Genomic DNA, 24960 nt, shown 5'->3' with positions numbered 1-24960 from the left:
ATTCTTGATTAGTCAAGTCAAGTCAAGTCAAGTCAATTTTATTTGTATAGCTCATTTAAAAACAACCCACGTTGACCAAAGTGCTGTACATCTGATTAGGTACTAAGGAAAAAATGAAACATACAGTAGCACACAAACATAACAGCACATACAAAACAGTTCACAGCGCCTCCTCAATGAGCCTCAAACGCTAGGGAGTAGAAATAGGTTTTGAGCTTGGACTTAAAGGAGTCGATGGAGGGGGCAGTTCTGATGGGAAGAGGGATGCTGTTCCACAGTCTAGGAGCTGCAACCGCAAAAGCGCGGTCACCCCTGAGCTTAAGCCTAGACCGCGGGATAGTGAGTAGCCCCAAGTCGGCCGACCTGAGGGACCTGGAGTTAGAGAGGTGGGTTAGAAGATTTTTGATGTAGGGGGGGGAATGTCCATTTAGGGCTTTATATGTGAATAGGAGGAGCTTGAAGTTGATTCTGTACCGTACAGGGAGCCAGTGGAGAGAGGCCAGAATCGGGGTGATGTGGTCCCTTTTACGGGTACCCGTCAGGAGTCTCGCTGCGGCGTTTTGGACCAGTTGCAGGCGGGACAGGGATGATTGGCTGATCCCAGTGTATAGGGAGTTGCAGTAGTCTAGGCGGGAGGAAATGAAAGCGTGAATGATTTTTTCAGTGTCGTCGAATTGGAGGAAAGGTTTGATTTTAGCTATGGTACGAAGTTGGAAGAAGCTGGCTTTTACCACAGCGTTGACTTGCTTGTCAAATTTTAATGCAGAGTCAAATATCACGCCGAGGTTTTTGACATGCGGTTTGACTAGGCAGGATAGGCTTCCAAGACTGCCTGTTATCGATTTGATGAAGTCGGGGGGGCCGAATAGGATGAAGTCAGACTTGCTCTCGTTTAATTGGAGGAAGTTCTGTGCCATCCAACATTTTATGTCCTCAAGGCAGTGTAAGAGGCTGTTTACATTTGACTGGTTGTTGGGTTTCAGGGGGAGGTAAAGCTGAGTGTCATCGGCATAGCAGTGGAAAGAAATGCCGTGCCTTTGAATGATTTGGCCAAGGGGGAACCCAAGGAGGGTTCGGCGTTCGTAGACCAAAGTGGCTCGCAGAACACTAGGATCTCTAGGTGAACGACGACAGGCAACCAAACACAACGGCGTGGCCATCTTGTGCCAATAGTACGGGTGTCAGGGGTTATGGGGAGAAGGCAGGAGAATGGGTTTAGGAGGGAGAGATAGATCAGCCATAATTGAACGGTGAAGCAGACTTGATGGGCCAAATGGCCTAATTCTACTCCCATGAATTATGAACTTATGAACTTATAGCTGGTGAGATGCTGGAATCATGAAAGAAATATCTGGCCATTTAAACCACCTTAATGTGATCGAACCAAGTCAACATGGACTTGTGAAAATTAAATCATGTTTGACAAATTTGCTCGAATTCTTTGAGAATGAAACTTTGAAATTGCATTTGGATTTTCGGAAACCATTTGACAAGATGGCACAAGATTTTCATTGTATTTTGCATATTAACCAGCATTTGCACTTTCTTGTTTCCACACATTGACATTGTGAGCTGACCAAAAGAGTAATTTCTGGGGTGAGGGGGTTGTCCTGTCATAAGCATCTAAAGATCTTTGCAGTTTAGAAGAATGAAGGATGATCGTACTAACATTTTTAAGATTCTGAGGGAGCATGACAGGGGTAGATGTCAAGTTGAGAAGAAGCCTGTGATACCAGAATACACATGTGGAATTTATATGTGAGGATGGAGGTAACCTGTTCATACAGAGTCACAAACCTTTGACATTTCTGCCCAGGATTGAGGCAGGAACTATATCACATTCAAGATTAGACCAAGAGTCATAGAGTGATACAGCGTGGAAACAGGACCTTCGGCCCAACTTGCCCACACACCGGCCAACATGTCCCATCTACACTAGTCCCACTTGCCTTCATTTGGCCCATATCCCTCTAAACCTGTCCTATCCATGTACCTGTCTAAATATTTCTTAAACGTTGTGGTAGTACCTGCCTCGACTACCTCCTCTGGCAGCTCGTTCCCTACACCCACCAGCATCGAGAGGGGAGCAGAAGTGCTGGGGTAGAAAGTTGGGACTGACAGGAAAGGAGCTGAGCAGAACAGGGAGAAGGTAAGTTAGATGCAATGGGGGCTATAGATTTGTATAAAAGGTGAATACCACCATGGAGCAGAAGGGCCAAATGGCCTCATTCCATGTTGCGATCCATGTGAGATGTTCAAACACTACTCAGACCATGTTCTGACACTTGTTTCCTTTCATTCCTATCCAATAACCACCTCCTGCTGCGAACAATTCCTGTATTAAGAATGTTTCTGTCTTCGGCTGACAGCCTAGTCTGCAGCGATCTCCGACACTCAAGCCTTGTGCGGGTGAAACTTTAAACATCCTCTCTCGTTGAGCAGCATCTTGAGGATTTTCCGGGTCTACTTCCAGCTCACCACATGGAGCAGAAACTCGAGGACGACGGAGGTTTATTGAGCCCAGTGCTCAGCCCCTCGCTGTGTCTAAATTCAGGCAGCTGTGGCGTGTTCGAAAGCCAAGAAAGGCTCGCGTTTGAGTAATGCACTGCCTAGCAACCGTGACAACAATGAGCAAACATTCAACCAGGGAATGGGATCGGAATAAAATTCACCTGTCAAAGTCTTCCCCAAAGGGCCGGAGTCTCCCCCGCTATTCTTCCAGTTTAACTGAAGTTGATCGGGAACACATGGATCTAAGGAATCCCATGACGCTGGGCACATGAGCATTGAGTTCACAGCTGGGCTGGGCAATTGGACAGCTTGTATAAATGCAGGACATAACACAAAACATGTATGTGCAAGAAGGGACTGCAGATGCCGGTTTAAGCCGAAGATAGACGCAAAAAGCTGGAGTAACCCAGCGGGACAGGCAGCATCTCTGGAGAGAAGGAATGGGTGACGTTTCGGGTCGAGACCCTTCTTCAGACAAAACATGTGTCCACAAAACATGTTTTGGACATATGTTTTGGACAAAACATATGTCCACGTGGACTTCCAATATCAGAAAAGCACTGACTGAGTGTTAGACACTTTGGATAACGTCTATGGTTAATGTTGTCATTGGGGGCTTTGCCTTGCATTTGGGGTATAACAGAATGTTGCAGATGGGAAACTTATAGTGTAGATAGACACAAAATGCTGGAGTAACTCAGCAGTTCCGGAGAAAAGGAATGGGTAACGTTTCTGAGAATTCCTATAAGCGTTCCCTCCAGGGTGGAGTGAGAGTGTTATGTGATCATAATGAGATCCAGCTGCAAATTGTAGAAGTGTGTAAATATCATGTGTGTCACATGGAGGAGACTGTAACAGCGCCTGACAACGCTACACTGAGGGCAAGAAATAATAGAAGCAAGGTTACAGGCTGAGTACCTCAGTTCAGTTTATTGTCACGTGTACCGAGGTACAGTGCAAAGCTGTTGTGTTGTGTCAACCCAACCCAGCGGAAAAACAAGACATGATTACAGTCGAGCCATTCACAGTGTACAGATACATGATACTCAGTTCTTACACCGAGAACGGAGAAGAAGGCAGGGGAGAGAGTTGTGGTGTGCAGACTAACAGTAGCAGGGGGATGAGCGATTGGGAGTGTTGTCACAGAGGAGACTGTTATAACTGAGGGCATTACACAGGGGATGGATGGTGAGGCATTACAGAGTGACTGTATAAATGTACATCCTACTGAAGATGTCCTATGTCATGGAGTCGTAGCAGCATTAAGTACAGAAAATGCCCTTCGGCCCATCAAGTCCATACTGATCATCAAACATCCATTCACACTCGTTGCATTTTTCACTCTTCCTCCCTGTTTCATCTGCTGGGGGCGGCACAGTGGCTCTGTGGTAGAGTTGTTGCCTCACAGCGCCCGAGACCTGGGTTCAATCCTGACGGGCGGGTGCTGTCTGCTGGGAGTTTGTACATTCTCCCCGTGACCGTGTGGGGTTTCCAAAGACGTGCAGGTTTGTAGGTTAATTAGCTTCGGTAAAGATTGTAAGTTGTCCTCAGCGTGTAGGATAGTGGTAGTATATGGGGATCGCTGGTCGGCGCGGAATAGAAATAAGGGGTCGGCCATTTAGAACGGAGATGAGGAAATACTTTTTCAGTCAGAGAGTTGTGAATCTGTGGTATTCTCTGCCTCAGAAGGCAGTGGAGGCCAATTCTCTGAATGCATTCAAGAGAGAGCTAGATAGAGCTCTTAAGGATAGCGGAGTCAGGGGGTATGGGGAGAAGGCAGGAACGGGGTACTGATTGAGCATGATCAGCCATGATCACATTGAATGGCGGTGCTGGCTCGAAGGGCCGAATGGCCTCCTCCTGCACCTATTGTCTATTGTCTATTGTTTATTGACCCGGTGGGCCGAAGGTAGACACAAAAGGCTGGAGCAACTCAACGGATCAGACAGCGTCACTGGATAAAAGGAATAGGTGACGTTTTGGGTCGAGACCCTTCTTCAGACTGAGAGTCAGGGAAAAGGGAAATGAGAGATATAGACAGTGATAGAGGGAGATATAGAACAAATGAATGAAAGATATGCAAAGAAGTAACAGTGATAAAGGAAACAGGCCATTGTTAGCTGTGTGTTCAGTGAAAATGAGTTACAGACAATGAGACTCAACAAGACGACTTTGAAGATGGTGTGACTTGGGTGGGGGAGGGATGGAGAGAGAGGGGATGCTAGGGTTACTTGAAGTTAGAGAAATCAATATTCATACCGCTGGGGTGTAAACTACCCAAGCGAAAATTGAGCTGCTGTTCCTCCAAATTGCATTTTGCCTCACTCTGACAATGGAGGAGGCCCAGGACAGAAAGGACAGTGAGGGAATAGGAAGAGGAATTAAAGTGTTTGGCAACCGGGAGATCAGGTAGGCCCATGCCGTATCTGTGTTTCAAGGTTCCACTTTAGGAGGAACCTTACTTTGTGTCTAAACTGGGCTGTGTCCGCCTTGGGAGTTAGTGATGGGCCCATGCGAGTGAGCTTTCCTATCTGCCACAGGAAGGTTTCACGTTTCAGTGTTGAGGGAGCTTCACTCCATATCTAATATGTTTTTTCAGAATTTTGTTTCCCAAAAATAACTTTGCTAGAGTAACAAAGAACAAACATGTTCCCAATGTTGGGGGGAGTCCAGAACCAGGGGCCACAGTTTAAGAATAAGGGCTAGGCTATTTAGAACAGAGATAAGGAAATATGTTTTCGCTCAGAGAGTTGTAATTCTGTGGAATTCTCTGCCTCAGAAGGCTGTGGAGGCCGATTCTCTGGATGCTTTCAAGAGAGAGCGAGATAGAGCTCTTACTGATAGCAGAAACAGGGGGCATGGGGAGAAGGCAGGAACGGGGTACTGATTCATATCATATCATATCATATATATACAGCGCGGAAACAGGCCTTTTCGGCCCACCAAGTCCGCGCCGCCCAGCGATCCCCGCACATTAACACTATCCTACACACACTAGGGACAATTTCAAAAAAAAACATTTACCCAGTCAATTAACCTACATACCTGTACGTCTTTGGAGTGAATGATCAGCCATGATCACATTGAATGGCGGTGCTGGCTCGAAGGGCCGAATGGCCTCCTCCTGCACCTATTTCACGTATAAAGCCCTAAATGGACACTCCCCCCCCCTACATCAAAAATCTTCTAACCCCCCTCTCTAACTCCAGGTCCCTCAGGTCGGCCGACTTGGGGCTACTCACTATCCCGCGGTCTAGGCTTAAGCTCAGGGGTGACCGCGCTTTTGCGATTGCAGCTCCTAGACTGTGGAACAGCATCCCTCTCCCCATCAGAACTGCCCCCTCCATCGACTCCTTTAAGTCCAGGCTCAAAACCTATTTCTACTCCCTAGCATTTGAGGCTCATTGAGGAGGCGCTGTGAACTGTTTGCGTGCGACTGTATGTTTCATTTTTTTTCCATTGGAACCTAATCAGATGTACAGCACTTTGGTCAATGTGGGTTGTTTTTAAATGTGCTATACAAATAAAATTGACTTGACTTGACTTGACTATTGTCTATTATCTATTGTCAAACAAAATGTTAAATTTCAATGAAATGATACAGCATGGAAATATGAAATGTGTAGGAAGTAACTGCAGATGCTGGTTTAAATCGAGGATAGGCACAATATGCTGGAGTAACTCAGCAGGACAGGCAGAATCTCTGGAGAGAAGGAATGGGTGACGTTTCGGATCGAGACCCTTCCTCAGGCATTCAGACATCCTTCAGATATTAAATCTTCCTTTGATTTTTTTTATTGCTTGGGGGGTTACTTTGACTCTTTGTTGATTCATCTGCCCCTACCTCCGTGATGGAAGCAGGCCCTTCTGCCCACCATGCCCATGCTGACCAGAGCCACCGTCCATGTTTATCCAACACCTGGCCCCGTGGCCTCCTTATTCCCAGCCACACTCCTCCACCAGGTCTGACACGACCCAAAGAAGCAAACATGCCCTTAACCCAGAGAGCTCCAGTAAGGTTGCCAACTGTCCCGTATTAGCCGGGACGTCCCGTATTTTGGGCTAAGTTGGTTTGTCCTGTACGGGACTCGCCCTTGTCCTGTATTACTTTTTTCTGCTTTTCTGCTTTCAACTGCACAACCGCCAACAGCTGGGCTATCTCCTGTAGGTTCCGCTCGCGTGGGTACTGGTTACAAAAGGGTTATTTAGATTTTTACGTGGGCAAGTTTGGTGAGATGATCCATGTCCAAGTTGCCGAGCTGTGACTTGAAGAATGACAAGGTTGGTGCACATCTGGTAGTGTCGGGAAGGATGTTCCACTCTGGGATAGTCCATGGATACAGTGACTGGAGGCGGCCATTTGTGTTTGCTCTAATTCTAGTATAAATGAAGTGACTGTTTGCAAATTTCTGGGTATTGGGTTGAATGAAGTGAGTGAGATATGTTACTTTTTTTTTAATAAATCAAAAATATTTATTCAAATATTAAAATAATATATACAATACAATAAAACCAAAACTGAACCCACCGCCAGAATAATATACAAACAAATATACCAATTGAAACTATTATACAATTATATTACAATCCCCATCCAGGATACATCCAATCCCCCGCAGTGCCCAGCGGTCCCGGAAACCCCCCCAGGGTACCTGTGGACAGCACGTAGTCCCTCTCTAACACCACTCGGACACGGATGTATCCCCAGAAAAGGGGCAGGCAGCCGGCTCGGGCAGAGCCCTCTTCGGCCTGGCGCCGTGACTCACGGTGAGATATGTTACTGGGGATGATGCCATGAGTCTCTTTGTAGACAGGACATAAGCGGGCTTTGGTGCGTCAATAGACAATAGACAATAGGTGCAGGAGGAGGCCATTCGGCCCTTTGAGCCAGCACCGCCATTCAATGTGATCATGGCTGATCATTTTCAATCAGTACCCCGTTCCTGCCTTCTCCCCATACCCCCTGACTCCGCTATCCTTAAGAGCTCTATCTAGCTCTCTCTTGAATGCATTCAGAGAATTGGCCTCCACTGCCTTCTGAGGCAGAGAATTCCACAGATCCACAACTCTCTGACTGAAAAAGTTTTTCCTCATCTCAGTTCTAAATGGCCTACCCCTTATTCTTAAACTGTGGCCCCTTGTTCTCGACTCCCCCAACATTGGGAACATGTTTCCTGCCTCTAACGTGTCCAACCCCTAAATAATCTTATACGTTTCGATAAGATCATATGCTCTCATCCTTCTAAATTCCAGTGTATACAAGCCTAGTCGCTCCAGTCTTTCAGCATATGATAGTCCCGCCATTCCGGGAATTAACCTAGTAAACCTACGCTGCACGCCCTCAATAGCAAGAATATCCTTCCTCAAATTTGGAGACCAAAACTGCACACAGTACTCCAGGTGCGGTCTCACTAGGGCCCTGTACAACTGCAGAAGGACCTCTTTGCTCCTATACTCAACTCCTCTTGTTATGAAGGCCAACATTCCATTGGCTTTCTTTACTGCCTGCTGTACCTGCATGCTTCCTTTCAGTGACTGATGCACTAGGACACCCAGATCTCATTGTACGTACCCTGTTCCTAACTTGACACCATTCAGATAATACTCTGCCTTCCTAACCTCACACTTATCCACATTAAACTGCATCTGCCATGCACCCGCCCACTCACACAACCTGTCCAAGTCACCCTGCAACCTCATAGCATCTTCCTCACAGTTCACACTACCACCCAGCTTTGTATCATCTGCAAATTTGCTAATGGTACTTTTAATCCCTTCATCCAAGTCATTAATGTATAACGTCTTGACTCCAGCGACTCCCAGCGAAGGCGATTTAACATATCGGAGACGCCTGACTGCCTTGAGTAGTCGGCACAAACTGTTGGCCCGCGGGCCTACACCGTGTAGGCTAATGGAGTGCGTCCGCCTAACGGAGGTTGCGTATCAACCCGCCTCCCGGCCCGGGCGCCGCCATTGGTGGAGTGGGAGCACGTGGCCGCTGACTGGGTGAGGTGATGTGGGGCGCGGGACTGTGACACCACCTTGGTGGCGGTGACGCCATCTTGGTGGCGGTGACGCCATCTTGGTGGTGGTGACGCCACCTTGTCCCTTATTTGGGAGTGAGATAGTTGGCAACCGCTAGTAGCCAGCAAAGATAGTAGGCTCCTTCCTCTATTATCTTTGGTAGCCAGGCAAGTGGAAGGAGGAGAGTGTTTAGCTGTGTACAGGCAGGGTTGAGAAACACTTCCTGTCAAGTTAGGCAGCCCAACAAGCCTTCCTTGTGCACAGCCACCACCAACCTTCACAAAACACCATCTTTCCTTGGGTTGTTGGAAAAAAAAAACGTCAGCCTCGCCATTTCCTTCAGCAAAGGTCTGTATCTCTTCTCCGCGACACAGTTCCAACAGTGTGGGGCTTGTCCAGTCCACTCCAACCTGCACCTTATGAAGGGGCCGTGTGAGAGGAACTTTGCCCTGGACGTGACCTGTGCAAACTGTCTGGGCTCATTTAACGGAGAGGGGGGGTTTGAAAACTGTCTTTGTGGGTCCGCTGAGCAAGCGGCGGGACAGAAGGCACGGGTTTTCACACTTTTTATGAGCGAGCGATTTGCAAAATATCATGAGAGTTATAAAGCTGGACTTGCTCTTCGGCTGCTGGACTTTTTCTTTCCCCTTGCTGTGCAAATGTTTGTCAACAAACGAAGAAAAATGCATCCTTTGACAGCCTCGGCGCCCTTGCGTTTGGCAGCAAGGACCAGCGTGGAATCAGTCTGACACACTGAAGTACACTGCAAATCCTTCATTAGTGGGTCGGGGTTTATTTATAAACTGCCTGCAATCCCTGGAAAGAACAGGGAAGCACTCTCTCTCTCTGTGTGTGTCTCTCTCTGAAGGGGCTTGCAGTGTGCAGTACTTGCATGAAAGGTGGTCTAGTGAGGGAGGTTGATCGTAATGGGCTCAGTCGCTTCCCAAGAAATAGGCCGCAATTAAATGTTATGCCCTGAGCTTTCTGTCTCTGATCTCAGTCGGCAATGGGTGGAAACGTTCAACAGACCGGGCTGCATCAGGAGAGAAGCAAGATCACTGACTGATTCACCTCGATGACCTTGGCAGTCATGACAGTTGAAGATGGACACAAAGGGCTGGAGTAACTCAGCGGGTCGGACAACGACATATCTGGAGAAAAGGAATAGGTGACGTTTCTGGTCGAGACCCTTTTTCTTCTCGACCCAAAACGCCACCTATTCCTTTTCCCCAGAAATGCTGCCTGACCCGCTGAGTTACTCTGGGTTTTTGCGTCTACCTTCGGTTTATAGTTAGATAGAGCTCTAGGGGCTAGTGGAATCAAGGGATATGGGGAGAAGGCAGGCACGGGGTATTGATTGTGGACGATCAGCCATGATCACAATGAATGGCGGTGCTGGCTCGAATGGCTGAATGGCCTCCTCCTGCACCTATTTTCTATGTCTCTATGTTAAACCAGCATCTGTGGTTCCTTCCTACAACAGTCACGTCAGTCTGTTCTCCTCCCACCTCTAACCGGCCTGTATCTGTCTGCCCACTGCCCTTCTCTCTCTTTCTCTCTCTCTTTCAAGCCGTGTCTATATACTTGTGTGTTTGTACGTGTGGGTGAGTTTGTGCAAGTGTGGGTGTGTGTTTGTATGTGTGGGTGAGTTTGTGCAAGTGTGGGCGTTTGTACATGTGGGTGAGTTTGTGCAAGTGTGTGTGTGTTTGTATGTGTGGGTGAGTTTGTGCAAGTGTGTGTGTGTTTGTATGTGTGGGTGAGTTTGTGCAAGTGTGTGTGTGTTTGTATGTGTGGATGAGTTTGTGCAAGTGTGGGTGTTTGTATATGTGGGTGAGTTTGTGCAAGTGTGCATGGGTGTTTGTACATGTGGGTGAGTTTGTGCAAGTGTGTGTGTGTTTGTGTGTGTTTGTATGTGTGGGTGAGTTTGTGCAAGTGTGGGTGTTTGTATATGTGGGTGAGTATGTGCAAGTGTGCATGGGTGTTTGTACATGTGGGTGAGTTTGTGCAAGTGTGTGTGTGTTTGTGTGTGTTTGTATGTGTGGGTGAGTTTGTGCAAGTGTGGGTGTTTGTATATGTGGGTGAGTTTGTGCAAGTGTGCATGTGTGTTTGTACATGTGGATGAGTTTTTGCAAGTGTGGGTGTTTGTACGTGTGGGTGAGTTTGTGTAAGTGTGCATGTGTGTTTGTATGTGTGGGTGAGTGTGCATGGGTGTTTGTACATGTGGGTGAGTTTGTGCAAGTGTGGGTGTTTGTACGTGTGGGTGAGTTTGTGCAAGTGTGCGTGGGTGTTTGTATGTGTGGGTGAGTGTGCAAGTGTGCATGGGTGTTTGTATGTGTGGGTGAGTGTACATGTGGGTGAGTTTGTGCAAGTGTGGGTGTTTTAATGTGTGGGTGAGTGTGCAAGTGTGGGTGTTTGTACGTGTGGGTGAGTTTGTGCAAGTGTGCGTGGGTGTTTGTACATGTGGGTGAGTGTGCAAGTGTGCATGGGTGTTTGTATGTTTGTATGGAATCCTGGACCAAGCTGGAGTCACAGTCAGCCACTGACAGCTGTAGCAGAGCTTGCACAACATCACTTTGTATCACCTGGGCCTCTGTACCTCTCTTTGCAACTGGATCCTTGACTTCCTCATCGGCAGACCTCCATCAGCCTGGGTCAGTAACAACATGGTTTCCTTCCACACTTCAAAGACATACAGGTGTGTAGGTTAATTGGCTTGGTATCATTGTAAACTGTCCCTAGTGTGTTGGATAGTGTTGGTGTGCAGGGATCGCTGGTCAGTGCAAACTTGGTGGGCCGAAGGGCCTGTTTCTGTGCAGTTTGTACGTTCTCCCTGTGACCGCCTAGATTTTCACCAGGTGCCTCGGTTTCCTCCCACATTCCAAAGACATACACGTTAATTGGCTTCGGTAAAATAGTTAATTGGCCCTAGTGTGCAGGATAGCATTGGTGTACGGGGATCACTGGCTGGCGTGGACTTGGTGGGCCGAAGGGCCTGTTCCTGCCCTGTATCTCTAATGCCTAAAGTCTAAACATCTCCTCCACACTATCGAAGGGCTCTACAGGAAGCGCTGCCTCGAGATCATCAAAGACACGCACCACCCAGGGCATGGTCTCATCTCACTGCTATCATTAGAAAGAAGGTCGGGGATACAGGAACCATTATCTCCAGAGCTTCCTCCCATCGGCCATCAACTCTTGAACCACCCTGCACAAACATAACTACAACCCTGTCTCAGCATCAAACTATTATGATTAGGGTCTGAAGAAGGGTGCCGACCTATAATGTAATCCACCCTTTTTCTCCAGAGATGATGCCTGACCCGTTGAGTTACTCCTGCACTTTGTGTCTATCTTCGGTAAAAACCAGCATCTGCAGTTCCTTCCTGCACCAAACTATTATGAACTTTGTATAAGATTACACTACGTACCAACTAAAAGGGTGGCACAGCTGTGAAGTTGCTGCCTTACAGCGCCAGAGACCCAGGTCCGATCCTGACTACAGGTCCCCTTGACTATGTTGTATTTTGTATATTAGTTTGTCACATTGTAACTGCTGTAATCATTATTAGCCATTTAAATTTAACAGCGTAGGCATTCTTTATACTTTAGTACATTGCAACTGTCTGTAACCTTGTTACATTTGGGTGAAAGATAATGGTGGCGAGATAAGGAAAGACATAGGCCTTGGGGTGATGGATGGATGTGAGGGATGGACTAGCAGGGAATAAGGGTGGCGAAGTATGAAGGGATGTGAGCATTGAGATAAGGATATATTACTGAATGGGATTTAATGGTGGCAGGACAGACGGGTGACTGCAAAGTAATGAATGACTGAAGAAAGGAGTGTGGGTATGAGGTCATGTAAAGAACATAAGGTTTGGAATAATCCTATAAACATAGACTGCCCGGTGTACTAAGTGGGCAGTCAGGTGGTTGGCTTCCTGATTGTTCCAGCCGTTGTTTGCAAATAAAAGCTTTTAACTTCTCGAAGAATTCTCCGTGTTGCCTGTCTTAATTTCGAGGATCAGGGAACCACAACAACTACATGTCTCCCCGTGACCTGCGTGGGTTTTCTCCGAGATCTTCGGTTTCCTCCCACACTCCCGCAGGTTTGTAGGTTAATTGGCTTGATATAAATGTAAATTGTCGCTAATGCGTGTGGTGTTAATGTGGGGGGGGATCGCTGAGGCAAGGGGCCTGTTTCCGTGCTGTATATCGAAACCGAAAAACTAAAACTAAAAATTAACAGCATTATTATAGTCTGGTTGCCTGGAATAACCTATAATTTATGGCATTATTGTTTATTGTACATTTATCTGTTGTGTTGTTGTGTTATTGTACCTGCAAAGCTGCAACAAGTAAAAATATCATTGTCCTGATCCTGGTGTATATGATAATTAAACGCTTTTGATTCTTAAGTGCTTTTTTACACTAATATCTTTGTTTTGCACACTTTCTTTTCATTGTCTTGTATAATTTCTGTGTAATTTTGTGTGTTGTGCGTTATCTGGCTGTGTCCTTGTGTCTGTGATGTCGATGGACCTGTACTTGTGGCTAAGGCAATACTCTAGACTTGACCTAACCACATCACTGTTCCTCCCTGTCTCCCATTCCTATCTGTCTATCGCTTAATGTCTTCATATGTACCAATTGTTTCCATCGCATGTTTTGCGTGCTGCTGTTTAAACAGGAAGCAAGATGAAATGTTCGTCTTGAATGTTTTTTTTGGTAAAGTTCCAGTGATTTCAGACTATTAGCTTTGCGATTCTCGGCAGCATCTTGCAACTTGAAACCTGGATTTCACCAGGCACGAAGGTTGGGAGCGATCCAAGGCTAAACTGTGAGAAAACTGGGGAGCATTCGGGAAATAATTTGAGATTAATGACGAGGGTGATAATGGGGGGGAAGGGAAAAACGTTTCAAGCTGGGATTGGAGAAGGGAGTGGAATTAGAGGCAGGAGTGAGATTAAAGGTGGGGCTGGGAAATGTAATGGGACCAAAGACAAGAGGCACTTTGGCGCAGTGGTAGAGTTGCTGCCAGAGACCCGGGTTCGATCCCGACTATGGGTGCTGTCTGTACGGAGTTTGTACGTTCTCCCCGCGACAGCGTGGGTTTGGTCCGGTTTCCTCTAAAGACATACAGAATTGTAGGTTGATTGGCTTGGCACTTGCCCCTAATGTGTGTGTCCCTAATCAGTGTGTGGGGATCACTGGTCGGCACGGACTCGGTGGGCCGAAGAGCCTGTTTCCGCGCTGCATCTCTAAACTAAACTAAACTAAACTAAAAAGTTAGCTTGGGGAGTCGGCAGCTGGTCAAACTGAATAAAGTTAGTGAGGGTAGTGGAGGGGAGGGACATGAATAATCAGAGTAAGGATCGTGGTGGGATTGGAGAAGGGAGAGGCAGGAGTGAGCTAACTCCCTGCCGAAAACTCACACATTCCTTCTATCCACCAGGTAAGCAAAGAAACCATGAGGGTTGGAAACACAGGGAACTGCAGATGCTGGAATCTTGATCGTTTTGGAGGAACTCAGCGGGTCAGGCAGCAATGGTGGACAGGCAACACTTCGTGTTGGCACCCTTCGGACTGACTGGAGTAGAGGGTTAGATTGCTGCATTAAAGAGGTGGGGTGATAGGAAGATACATGTGAGGGGAGGGGGGGGGGGTGGATTGGCAAATGTTTAGTTTAGTTTGGAGATACACCACGGAAACAGGTCCTTCGGCCCACCGAGTCCGCGCTAGTCTAACACGATCCTACACACGTTGGAAAAGTTTGTTACCAAAGCCAATTAACCTACAGATTTAGGCAGCATCTCTGAAGAAGGGTCTCGATCAGAAACGTCACCCATTCCTTCTCTCCAGACATGTTGCCTGTCCCACTTAGTTACTCCAAAGATTTTGTGTCCATCTTTGGTTTAAACCAGCATCTGCAGTTCCTTCCTACACATCCTACAAACCTATACGTCTTTGGAGTGTGGGAGTCAACCGGAGCACCAGGGAAACCCCACGCGGTCACTGGGAGAACGTACAAACTCCGTACAGACAGCGCCCGTAGTCAGGATCGAACCCGGGTCTCTGGCGCCGTGAGGCAGCAACTCTACCGCTGCGCCACCGTGGACTGGGGAGGTGACAAGGAAGACGCCGGAATGGAAGATAAGGAGAGAAGGGGAGGGAAATGTAAAGGCAGAGGGAGGGATAGGGGTGGAAGGGGGCAGAGGGGAGGGGAGGGGAGGGCTGGCTCTGGCAACCTTCTGCTGTCTGGACACTGGACCATCAAGACCAACAGGCAGAGAAGGTTTGCCGCATGGACGGTGGGGACACTCAGCTGGACTTACACCCCCCCCACGGACTTACACTGAGGTGCTGACTTACAACAGTAATTAGTCGAGCTCCCACCAGGTATCCGCTCGCTCTCACTCACACAGGACAGCTGCCCAACTTCCCCCTCCCTCTGTCCCCTCTCAATTCACCTTCAACCCCAGAGGTGAGGGCTCTGTCTCACTGAGAGACTCGTGTGTCTGATCCACTGCAAAGACACCAAACATGGTTCATGTGAACCCCCCATGGCCGCACTGCTTACAGACTGAACGCCCGGCCCAGTGTGAAATGCTCATGGACAGATTTCTCAATTGCAAGCAGCATTTTCATCACGGATATCTGACAACGGTCAGACTTCCAGTGAACATTGTACAACTGACAGGTTCTTGCAACGAGGGAAACGCAGTTAAAATGAATTAGGCCAGGCTTTGTGCCTTGCAACTGTGAATATCTTAATGAGTCATGCTGCTTCTGAGTGTAACGGCAGTTAATCTGCTTATTTTAAGCACTGTTGATGAATGCTGATCAAAGAAAGCCCTTGCCAGAAATCTTCCAATTTCTATGATGCAAGGGGACAGGAATGGGGGTGCAGCAAGGGGAGGGGGGGTGGGGTGGGGGGGAGAGAGGGACGAGGGGGGGGGAGAGAGGGACGAGGGGGGGGGGGAGGGTGCTGAGAGGAGGAGGAGAGGGAGAGATGGAAGGGGTAGAAGGTGGGGGTGGGTGAGGAGGGTCAGGAAAGCTGGGTGGGGGTGGGGATGGGGGGGTGGGGATGGGGGGTTGGGGTGGGGTGGGGGTGGGGTGGGATGGGGGGTGGGATGGGGGGTGGGGATGAGGGGTGGGGGATGGGGGGTGGGGGTGGGGTGGGGATGGGGGGTGGGGGATTCCCCACTTAGCACTGACCTGTATCACGCTCTCGGTAAGCTGGGTTAATACTGCGGGCATGGCTGGAATGTGTCTGTGTAGCCCCAGCCGTGGCCCTTGTCAACTGCTGCCAGATGCCTGGGATGCCTTAGTCACGGATACTGCAGTATGCATGACCAGTGAGCCGAGTTGTGACGTGGCAAGTGGAGGGACCGCAGTGCGTGATATCAGCCAGCAGAATTGTCAAAGGCGTACAGGTTTGTAGGTCGTACAGGATGGAACTGCAGATGCTGGTTTCAACCGAGGGTAGACATAAAAAGCTGGAGTAACTCGGCGGGTCAGGCAGCATCTCTGGAGAGAAGGAATGGGTGACGTCTCTCCAGAGATGCTGCCTGTCCCGCTGAGCCACTCCAGCATTTGTGTCTATCTCAGATTTGAAGGTTAATTGGCTTGGTATAATTGTAAATTTTCCCTAGTGTGCAGGATAGTGTAAGTGTGCAGGGATCGCTGGTCGGCGCGGACCCGGTGGGCTGAAGGGCCTGTTTCTGTGCTGTATCTCTAAAACTAAAAACTAAAAAAAGACTAAAAGACACAGCCTGGAGAAGGCCCATTGGCCCATCATGCCTGTTCCTATCCCATCAATCACATTGCACTGCATCCTCCTCATGTCTTGCGTTTTCTCTAAATTTCTTTCTTTTTTTAAAAAACAAGTTTCACTTTTGAAAGCAGTTGGAAAGCTTGCTTGCTTTGTCCTTTAGAAATCTAACCTTAAGTTCTCTCCCATCCTTTCGTGGTCTAAGGAAAATAATCAGGGTGTCAAAGATTACGGGGAGAAGGCAGGAGAATGGGGTTGAGAGGGAAAGATAGATGGTTAAATGGCGGAGTAGACTCCATGGGCCGAATGGCCCAATTCTGCTCCTATGATTCATGAACCTATACTTTTTTGAGCTTCTCTACAAACCTGGCATCATTCTGCGTGAACTATTTTGCGTCCATTTTAAGGCCTTGATATCCTAAAGTGAGACGCTGATTCTTTTTTTCACACCAGGTGTAACTGGTATGTTATAAAGTTTTCGTATAACTTCCTCGATTCTGCAGGAACTCATTGAGTCATGCGGCATCTGTGGAGGGAATACACAGGCGATGTTTTGGGTTGGGACCCTTCAGTAGACTGTCCCTTTGACCATGACCCACGTGCCTCCACCACCAACCCATAGAAAGCATTTTATGGGGATGCATCACAGCTTGGTTTGGGAACAGCTCTATCCAAGACCGCAAGAAATTGCAGCGAATTGTGGACGCAGCCCAGACCATCACACAAACCAACCTCCCTTCCACTGACTCCATTTATACCTCACGCTGCTTCAGTCAGGCCAGCAGCATAATCAAGGACAAGTCACATCCTGGCCTCTCCTCCCCTCTCCCATTAGGCATAAAGGTACAGAAGTGTGAAAACGCACACCTCCAGATTAATGGGCAGTTTCTTCCCAGCTGTTATTGGGCAACTGAACCATCCTACCACAACCAGAGAGCAGTGCTGAATTACTATCCACCTCATTGGAGACCCTCGCACTATCTTTGATCGGACTTTACTGGCTTTACCCTGCAATGAACGTCATTCCTTTATCATGTATCTATATACTGGAAATGGATCAATTGTAATAATGTATTGTCTTTCCGCTGATCGGTTAGTGGCAGCGGCAGCGTCTTTGCCCGCTCCGAGTCGCGGGGCTTGGGTCGGCCCGCCGTGGACCTTCACCGTCCGACACGGCCTGGAATAGGCCACGGGATTTTCTCCGCCCGGCGGGGGCTTCAATGTCGGGAGCCTCGACCGCCCTGACGTGGCAATTTCAACAGATTGACTGCGGGAGAAGACAGCAGGGAAGACAGCAGGGAAGATGGCAGGGAAGAGAAAGACATTCTGGCCTTCCATCACAGTGAGGAAGTGACTGGAGGAGACTCACTGTGATGGATGTATTTTGTTTTATGTTGGTTTTGTGATTGTGTGTTTTATTGTTTTATTTTTATTGCTTCTTATTGTTGACTGTGGGTAACGGAATTTCATCCAAAAACATGTTTTTGGATGGCAATAAAGGCTATTCTATTCTATTCTATTCTATTGTATTAGCACGCAACAAAAGCTTTTCACTGTACCTCAGTACACGTGACAATGAACGAAATTGAACTGGCAGCTTGTTCTGGGCATCCACTAACCTCCATGTAAGGAAAAAACGCCCTACACATCTCCTTTAAACTTTGTCCCTTTCACCTTAAAGCTGTTCCCTCTACTCTTCAACATTTCTACCCTGGGAAAAAAGCTTCTGATTGTCTACCTATCCATGCCTCACATCATTTTACATACTTCTATCTGGTCTCCCCTGAGCCTTCGACGTATCGGAGAAAACAATCCATGTTTAGCCTACCTCTCCTTATAGCTAATACCCCCTAATCTCGGCAGCATTTTGATAAACCTCCACTGCACCCTGTCCAAAGCCTCCACATCCATTCTGCAAAGGATCCATTCGTTATTTTTGCAGCCTTCTCAACTTGTCCTGGCCTTCAAAGATTTCGTTGCAAGCATCCCAAGATACCTCTGGGCCAGTACAACTGTGAAATTGTTCCTTATAGTTCATGTTATCCTCCTTCATTTTCTGCCTCTATGTAATAATATTTTACTACATTAGTTTTCATCTACTTACATATATGGTCACTTTACTGCTCTCTGTCCTGATGAAATCTATTGTATCATTTTTGTTTTCTACATTTCCACAGATTGTGCCACAGAAGGCTGTGGAGGCCAGGTCAACGGATGTTTTTAAGGCAGAGATAGATAGGTTCTTGATTAGAACGGGTGTCATGGGGGTCACAGTTTAAGAATAAGGGGTAGGCCATTTAGAACGGAGATGAGGAAAAACTTTTTCAGTCAGAGAGTTGTGAATCTGTGGAATTCTCTGCCTCAGAAGGCAGTGGAGGCCAATTCTCTGAATGCATTCAAGAGAGAGCTGGATAGAGCTCTTAAGGATAGCGGAATCAGGGGGTATGGAGAGAGGGCAGGAACGGGGTACTGATTGAGAATGATCAGCCATGATCACATTGAATGGCGGTGCTGGCTCGAAGGGCCGAATGGCCTACTCCTGCACCTATTGTCTATTGTCTATTGTTATGCGGAGAAGAAAAAAAATGGGGTTGAGAGGGAAAGATAGGTCGGCCATGACTGAACGGCAGAGTAGACTTGATGGGCCGAATGACCTAATTCTGCTCCTAGAACTTAGGAACCTATTTTGTATTACCTGAAAACATTGCAATTATGCTTTTATATCCAGTCAGGAGGGCACTAGTGGCTGAGAGGCCACTAGGTGCTTCCTTTTAGTCCGAACACCAACTATTTTTCTCACTGGATTTTCGTCTCTTATCCAAATTTCTATGAGCTATAATTTCTCCTACTGGCCCATTTATGAGGTGCTTTGCCTCATAACACTGGAGACTAGGGTCCGAACCTGATCTCTGGTGCTGTCTGTGAGGAATTTTCAAGCTCAGAGGTGAGTGGATCCCCAGAATTCGATTAATAAGGGTGTCAGGGGTTACAGGGAGAAGGCAGGAGAATGGGGGTTGAGAGGGAAAGATAGATCAGCCATGATTGAATGGCGGAGTAGACGTGATGGGCCGAATGGCCTAATACAGCTCCTACAACTCATGAACTCATGACCTCTCCCTCTGATTGCTTGGAATTTCCTGACATTCCCTGTTTTCCTCCCATGTCCCTATTTGGACAGGTGACTGTAAATTACTCGAGTGAAGGTTGACCGGAAAAAGAAATCAATGGAGAGTGAATGGGCATGTGTGAGAAAGCATATGTTGGAGGGATGCTAGACGTTACGGACGAGGGAAAAGCGAGCATTGGGAATGCTTTCTCAGGGGCTGGCATGGGCCCAAAGGGCTGAATGGTCTCAATCTGTGTCATTATAAGTATATAAAAAATCCACGCACACATCAACCACACTAGTCCTTCCAATCCTTCCTGTTACTCACTGTTCTATAAATTTATACAAAATGGTTTTCCTTGAACGTAGAGCGGCACGGTGGCGCAGCGGTAGAGTTGCTGCCTTACAGCGAATGCAGCGCCGGAGACTCAGGTTCAATCCTGACTACGGGCGCCGTCTGTACGGAGTTTGTACGTTCTCCCCGTGACCTGCGTGGGTTTTCTCCGAGATCTTCGGTTTCCACCCACACTCCAAAGACATACAGGTATGTAGGTTAATTGGCTGGGAAAATGTAAACAATTGTCCCTAGTGGATGTAGGATAGTGTTAGTGTGCGGGGATCGCTGGGCGGCGCGGACCCGGTGGGCCGAAGGGCCTGTTTCTGTGCTGTACCTCTAAAAATAAAATAAAAAACATTTGTGAGCCCACATTATTTCCAAAAGATAATTCATTTTAGCACTAAATATTTCCCAACTGCAAAGTTAGGCTTGCAGAGGTGTAGCTACTAGATCTATCCATCTAATGGGTTACAGACAGTATTTCCAGTCTACTGCTTTGCTGGTAAGGGGAACTGGGAGATGATGGTCAGAGTTATTGCTCAAAGCTCAACTATTCAGTAAGCGAGCAAACGTTTTCCCTGGAGAATGTCCTCCTGGAGCCATGCCGAGCTTTCAAGTACTTCTTTCTTCCATTTCCTTACCCTATAGGATCTCAGGAGGACCCAAGCAATCAGAGTGCACACTCAAGGGTCAAGAATGTTTTATTGTCACATGTACCAAAATGACACAATTCTTGCTTGCAGCAGCACAGCTGGTTTGTAAACACAGAACTCCATACATAATATATCAAAGAAACATTTTTTTAAAGTCCAATCAATTTTAAAAAACAGCATCGCTCAAAAACCAAACAAATCCCAAAGTCCCTAATGCAATCAAGGCAGTTTGTAGTTCGTAGTTTAGTTGGAGTTCATAGCGTTCAATAGCCTAATGATTGTTGGGAGGAGGCTGCTCCTGAACTAACGGTAGCTTTGCTACCTTATGGAACCATAGACCCAGGTTTGATCCTGACTACGGGTGCTGTCTGTGTGGAGTTTGTACGTTCTCTCTGTGACCGCGTGGATTTTCTCGGGGTGCATCGGTTCCCTCCTACATCCCAAATAAGGTGCAGGTTTGTAGGTTAACTGGCTTCTGTGAATTGTAAATTATCCCTAGTGCGTAGGATAGTTCTAGTGTACAGGGTAATCGCTAGGGCACGGACTCGATGGGCCGAAGGGCTTGTTTCAGGGCTGCATCTCCAAACTAGAATTTAGAATGAATTAAACTGGAATCTAGAATTTAGAAGGATGAGAGGAGATCTTATCGAAACGTATAAGATTATTAAGGGGTTGGACACGTTAGAGGCAGGAAACATGTTCCCAATGTAGGGGGAGTCCAGAACCAGGTGCCACAGTTTAAGAATAAGGGGCAGGCCATTTAGAACTGAGATGAGGAAAAACTTTTTCAGTCAGAGGGTTGTGAATCTGTGGAATTCTCTGCCTCAGAAGGCAGTGGAGGCCAATTCTCTGAATGCATTCAAGAGAGAGCTAGATAGAGCTCTTAAGGATAGCGGAGTCAGGGGGTATGGGGAGAAGGCAGGAACGGGGTACTGATTGAGAATGAGCAGCCATGATCACATTGAATGGCGGTGCTGGCTCGAAGGGCCGAATGGCCTCCTCCTGCACCTATTGTCTATTGTCTATAAGCTAAAGCTGATGCATGTTAATACATTCACTCTTTGTGTACTCCATGTTCTTTATCCTTTCTGTTGCACGTTTCACCCTGTAAACATCCATCCATTTTACACCTCATACATCCATCTTACACTGTTGATCGTACGCCTGTATTACACATTCACCCATTGTACATTTGTGGAGGAAAGAACTGCAAATGCTGGCTTAAATCGAAGACAGACACAAAATGCTGGAGTAACTCAGCAGGAGAGGCAGCATCTCTGGAGAGAAGGAATGGGTGAGGTTTCGGGTCGAGATCAGTCTGAAGAAGGGTCACCCATATGGTCAACCCATTCCGAAACGTCACCCATTCCTTATCTCCAGAGATGCTGCCTGACCCGCTGAGTTACTCCAGCATTTTGTGTTGACCATATATTTGTCTGCGGTGTGCCAATCATCATACGCCTACCCTTTAAGGATAGACAGAGCCTGTTATACAAACCAAGTGCATTATCCTGATTGTACACCAGTCTGGTGAATATCCATTACATTATCCACCCTGCTCATCAAGCAGAGCATCAAGTCTGGTTTGTAATGGAGAATATCTTTATCTTTATCATTCACAGCACTTCATGCATAAAATACTTTGATTTTTGTACTATCATGGCCTAGTTTACTTAGAAATAACTGATGATTTATTGTGATCTAGACCAAGTGGACCGGTTGGGCCCAAGCCTCTCCTGCATTGGGGCAGCACCCTCTCCTCCCCCCTCCCCCTCCCCCCCTCCCCCCTCCCCCCCTCCTCTCCTCCCCCCCTCCCTCCTCCCCATCCCTCCTCCCCTTCTCTCCTCCCCCCTCCCTTCCCCTCCCCTTTCCCCCTCCCCTTTCCCCCTCCCCTTTCCCCCTCCCCTTCCCCCCTCCCCTTTCCCCCTCCCCTTTCCCCCTCCCCCTCCTCTACTCCCCCCTCCTCTCCTCCCTCCCTCCCCTCCTCTCCTCCCCCCTCCCCCCCCGTCCCCCTTCTCCCCTCCCTCCAACCTGCACTACATCCTCCTCAACCCCCCCTTATCCTCCCTCCCTCCCCCTCCCTCTCTAGGAGAAAGATTTAAACTTTAAAATGTGAATAACTTTAAAAATATAACACCGATTTCAATTTCAATTTCTATTAGCACCAAAGGGACGATGGTGAGTCAGGTGGGCCTAACATTGTCGCGCTATGCTGTACCGTTTTGGCTGTAGTTAAGGAACAAACAAACGAGAGTTTTAGTATATAGATTTAGACACAGAATGCTGGAGTAACTCAGCGGGTCAGGTTGCAACTCTGGAGAAAAGGAATAGGTGACGTTTGGGCTCGAGACCCTTCTTCAGACTGAGAGTCAGGGGGAAAGGAAAACTAGAGTTATGAAAACATACAAAGAACAAACAAATGACAGGTATGAAAAGAACAAATCAAAGCCAGCAACAATGATCAAGGAAAGGTGGAGCCCACAATGGTCCATTGTTGGCTGTGGAAAAGGTTATAACGAGTAGTGATACAAACAGTGAAACTGAGCAGCATGACAGTGAAACTAGTAGGTCGACTAGGGTGGGAGAGGGACGGAGAGAGAGGGATTGCCAGGGTTACCAGTGGGATGAATATTGATTTCTCCAACTTCACGTAACCCCGGCATTCCCTCTCTCTCTATCCCTCCCCCACCCAAGTTGCAGCAGCTTCTCATTATCACCCAACAAACTGCTAATAATGGCCTGTTTCCTTTATCATTGTTACTTTTTGGCATATCTTTCATTCATTGTTCTTTATCTCTCTACGTAAGATAAAACTTTATTCATCCCCGAAGGGAAATTGGTCTGCCGACAGTCACAACACGCGAGGTACAGGAAAACTTGAAATGAAAAATGAAAACAAAAAGTAAAAGGCAAGCAACTGTTGGCTGGTTGCCGTGTGCACAGCGCCTTCACACGAACAAACGAACAAACAAACACAGACATATCCCCGTGGCAGAGGATTCTAAACTAGAGTGCCCCCCCTTCCCCCCCACAACGGGTCCCCCTTTGTTCTCCCACTGTTCCCCTCACGGCGGTCCCCATTGTCTTCCCCTACCCCCCCTCATGGTCATCGACCATTGAATGCGCGTCGACCGCGAGGCCCCACCACGGCTCACGTTGCCACCGAGGCACACGCTGCCACCGCCAAGACGCCCATCGCCACCGCCGAGGCTCCCATCGCCACCGCCGAGGCTCCCATCGCCACCGCCGAGGCTCCCATCACCACCGCCGAGACTCCCATCACCGCCGCCACTCCTTCGGCCCAGATAGGTCTCACATCCCAGCTTCTCCAGAAAGTCGGGCCTACCAGGGCACGTTCCGGTCGGCTGCGCAGTTGTCCGGCGGCTGGATCATCATCATCTACATCTCTCATTTCCATTTCCCCGTGGCTTTCAGTCTGAAGAAGGGTCTCAACCCGAAACATCACCCATCCCTTCTCTCCAGAGATGCTGCCTGTCCCGCTGAGTTACTCCAACTTTTTGTGTCTGTCGTTAGGTTTACAAGCATTGGTTGGAGACCATGCTGGTGAAGAGGGGAGAATAGAAGTTATGCTGAAGGCATGTTGATGAACCTGCCCAAGGTTCTGTCTGATAAGGTGATACACAGGGAGAACTACTTGGTATCTAACCCATGTGCTACCTGCAAGACCTCAGTTTTGAAAACTCTCTGCCTTATTTTAAGATCCTTCAATGGTTTTCACGTTTTTATCTTTTACTCTCACTCCTGAAGCATCTGGCAGATGTTCACTGCTCCAATATTGACCTCTTAATATGTGTAACTGTTTTTATAGCCATGAATTTAGCTGTCTAGTCCCTTCACTGTGGAATTTCCTTAACTTCTCTGCCTCTCTCTCTCTCTCTCTCTCTCTCTCTCTCTCTCTCTCTCTCTCTCTCTCTCTCTCTCTCTCTCTCTCTCTCTCTCTCTCTCTCTCTCTCTCCTCAGCCCTAACATTCTCTTTCATGGCAAAATGTTGTTGAATATTCTCTCCTTTGAAAAGCCTTAGGATATCCCACTATTTCCAAACAGCTGTGCAAGAGGTGTTCACTGATAAAATCCAGGCATTCTTTTCTTTGCTAAAGGTATTTTTCTCCTTGGTTGACTTGCGTCTGCTCAGTGTACCTTTTTCCTGCAATCATAAGACAATAACTGGCAGCTAAGGAATGCGCATGAATATTGCATAAGATAGTTGAAGAATGGATGAAGGGTTTTTATGTCTTGGATTAAGTTGTTGAAATATAGGTAGACGATAGTGAGTCCTTTCACCAATGTGCTCTGTGAGGAGCTAGTTAAGGAAGGGTCTCGACCTGAAACGTCACCTATTCCTTTTCTCCAGAGATGCTGCCAGACCCGCTGAGTTACTCCACCGTTTTGTGTCTATCTTAGCTGTACAAGTTTTGGTTGGAGACCACACTGATGTGCAGGGGAGAATAGAAGTTAGACTCAAGGCAGACACAAAATGCTGGAGTAACTCAGCGGGTCAGGCAGTATCTCTGGAGAGAAGGAATGGGTGACGTTT

Source organism: Rhinoraja longicauda, chromosome 31 (genome assembly GCF_053455715.1).
Source record: "Rhinoraja longicauda isolate Sanriku21f chromosome 31, sRhiLon1.1, whole genome shotgun sequence".
NCBI lineage: Eukaryota > Metazoa > Chordata > Chondrichthyes > Rajiformes > Arhynchobatidae > Rhinoraja > Rhinoraja longicauda.
The sequence above is the reverse complement of the archived record's forward strand: the minus strand, read 5'-3'. Positions refer to the sequence as shown.